At 45.7% G+C, this 3,408-nt stretch overlaps 1 pseudogene; it reads right to left on the bottom strand.

Moving 5' to 3' along the window:
• Window positions 1-2,065: 2,065 nt before the first annotated feature.
• LOC105520174 lies at window positions 2,066-2,845 on the bottom strand (annotated as a pseudogene).
• Window positions 2,846-3,408: the final 563 nt, after the last annotated feature.

Below are 3,408 nucleotides of genomic sequence, written 5' to 3' on the forward strand. Positions count from 1 at the left end.
CTTTATTTATTTACTTATTTATTTTACCTTTCTTTTTTTTTCTTTTTTTGAGGCGGAGTCTTGCTCTGTCACTCAGGCTGGAGTGCAGTGGCCTGATCTCGGCTCACTGCAAGCTCCTCCTCCCGGGTTCACGCTATTCTCCTGCCTCAGCCTCCCCGAGTAGCTGGGACTACAGGCGCCCACCACTACGCCCGGCTAATTTGTTGTATTTTTAGTAGAGACGGGGTTTCACCGTGTTAGCCAGGATGATCTCGATCTCCTGACCTCATGATCCACCCGCCTCGGCCTCCCAAAGTGCTGGGATTACAGGCATGAGCCACCTTGCCGGGCCTTATATATTACTTTTTAAAGGGGGTCTCACTCGTCGCCCAAGGTGGAGTGCAGGGGCGCGATCTCAGCTCACTGCAACCTCCGCCTCCCAGGTTAAAGCGATTCTCCTGCCTCAGCCTTCTGAGTAGGTGGGACTACAGGTGCCCGCCACCACGCCCAGCTAATTTTTTGTATTTTTAGTACAGACGGAGTTTCACCATGTTAATCCAGATGGTCTCGATCTCCTGACCTCATGATCCGCCCGCTTCGGCCTCCCAAAGTGCTGGGGCTGCTGGTGTGAGCTACCGCGCCTGACCTTGCATCTGTATTTATAAAGGATATTGTTCTTTACTCTTTTATGATGTTTTGTAATTAGGGCAAAGCTTTGTAATCAGGGTAAAAGCTGACTTTATGTATTAAGAAATATTCTTTCCTGTTTTTTTAAGTACTATGAGAAGGATTGATTTTTAATTCTTCTTTAGATAGTTGTAGAATTCACTAATTGAGCCATCTGGTCTTGGACTTCTTTTTTTGAAAAAAAAATTTTTTTGAGACCCAGTCTTGCACTGTCATCCAGGCTGGAGTGCAGTAGTACAATCTCTGCTCACTGCAGCCTCTGCCTCCCAGGTTCAAGTGATTCTTATGCCTCAGCCTCCTGAGTAGCTGGGATTACAGGCGTGCGCCACCACCCCGGCTCATTTTTGTATTTTTAGTAGAGATGGGGTTTCGCCCATCTGGCTGATCTCAAACTCCTAACCTCAAGTGATCTGCCCACCTCAGCCTCCCAAAGTACTGGGATTACAGGCGTGAGTCACTGCGCCCCACCTTTTTGAAGGTTTTTTGGTAGCTAATTCAATCTCTCTAATTGTGTTATGTGTCTCTTCAGATGCCTCTTTTTTGGGAGTTCAATTAATTTTATGCTTCTGAGAATTTATTTTATGTAGGTAATCAAATTTTTATGTACAAATATTCATAATATTCTTTTTTTTTTTTTTTTTTTTTTGAGACGGAGTCTTGCTCTGTCACCTGGGCTGGAGTGCAGTGGCCGGATCTCAGCTCACTGCAAGCTCCGCCTCCCGGGTTTACACCATTCTCCTGCCTCAGCCTCCAGAGTAGCTGGGACTACAGGCGCCCGCCACCTCGCCCGGCTAATTTTTTGTATTTTTAGTAGAGACGGGGTTTCACCGTGTTAGCCAGGATGGTCTCGATCTCCTGACCTCGTGATCTGCCTGTCTCGGCCTCCCAAAGTGCTGGGATTACAGGCTTGAGCCACCGCGCCCGGCCTACTATGGGGATTACATTTAACATCCTTAGTTTGTAACAATATACTTTGAACTGATACCATCTTAATTTTAATTGCATACAAAAACTGTGTTCATGTACATCTCCGTCTTCTCCTTTTATGTTATTGCTGCCACAAATTACGTCTTTATATACTGTGTAGCCATAACATAGATTCATATTTTACACATTTGTATTTATATCATTTAATAAACACAAAGTGGAATTATCAGTCAAAAAATAATAATACTAGCATTGATATTTACCCATGAAATTACCTTTACTGGAGATCTTCATTTATATATTTATTTTTTAGAGATCTGAAGTGATTTTACTTTTACTTCCTTCACTTTAAGTCAATCGTGACATTTCACAGTGATTTCTGGGTTGGGGGCAGAAGGCAGGCAGTGTTAACCATCCAGGCTGTGGCACAGTTGGCCTGCACAGGTGCAGGCAGTGTAGGGGGTGGGAGCCCTCACTGGGGCGGCTGGAGGAGCTGGGACTGCCCTGCCAGAGGTAGGTGATGTTTGGAGAGTGAGAGCTTGCACCTGATGTCCTCTGGGGCTTCCAGTTGGCGCAGCTCATCAGGCTGTCCCCTGCGGTGGCCAGTGAGTTGGCCATCATCAGCTGGGATGCTTGGCTGTTGCCCTTGGATGGAACAATGGCCGCCTTTTTCTGCCGCTCAGCCTTTCCAGCACAAATGTGGTCCTCTCTGCTTCCTGCTGAGCCACCTGTTTGGCTTTCACCGCTTGTGTGAACTCCTTTCCTAAGGCCAGTCCTGTCAAGGACACGTGGTCCAGGATGAGCCCAAAGGTGGCTGGCTGCTCGCTCCGTAAGGTCGCCGCTCACCTTCCTGGAGACCAGCTCTCTCTGAGTGAATAGTTCTCCAGCATCAAAGCAGCCACCACTGACTTGAGGATCTCGGTAGCAATGGAGGGCAGCACACGCCCATCATAGTCCTCTGCGATGCTGGTGAAGATGTGAGGAAGCTGGCTAGCGAAGGGCAGGAAGAGGATGCGCAGTGTGATGCTGACATTCTGTAAAGCTTTGCTACCAGTGATGATTGGTACATTACATGGTCGAGAAGGGCAATCAAAGATAATTCTACCACAGTGTCCTGTACTCCATGGGATCGGTCAGAGATGACAGCCCTGTGTCCAGCATCCACATTATATAAGGCAGAGTTCACCAGGCCTCCTGCAACAGCTAAGGCCAGGCCAAACTTTCCAATGTACTCAAACACTTTGACAGCCATGTTTCCTTCTGCTGGGCCCTCTCACACCTGCTTCCACTCTGACCTCCACATGAATTCCCCAGCTGCACACACCAGATCTTTATTTCTTCATATAGCTTTGATAATTATCTAGTGTCCTTTCACTTCAAGCTGCAGACATCTCATTAGTGTTTCTTGTAGGACAGGTCTAGTGGTAACAGACACTCTCACCTTTTGTTTGTCTTGGAACCTCCTAAATTCTCCCTCATTTTTGAAGGACAATTTTGTCAGATATAAAATTCTTGATTGTCAAGGTGATTTTATTTTAGCTCTTTAAATGTGTAATCCCAGTGCCTCCGGACTGTATGGTTTCTGAGAAAAAAATGATCTGTTAGTCTTATCAGTGAGCCCTCTATGGTCATTGATATGTATGAGTCACTTGCCTTTTGTGGCTTTCAAACTTCTTTTTGTTTTTGTTTTTTTGACTATTTGATTATAATGTGTCTCACTGTGGATAACTTTGAGGTTATCCTAGTTGGTGTTGATTGATTGTCTTGAATTTGTAAATTCATATATTTCATCAAATTTGGGAGGTTTTCAGTCAT

The sequence above is a fragment of the Colobus angolensis genome, unplaced genomic scaffold (genome assembly GCF_000951035.1).
Source record: "Colobus angolensis palliatus isolate OR3802 unplaced genomic scaffold, Cang.pa_1.0 Scaffold370, whole genome shotgun sequence".
Classification (NCBI taxonomy): Eukaryota; Metazoa; Chordata; class Mammalia; order Primates; family Cercopithecidae; genus Colobus; species Colobus angolensis.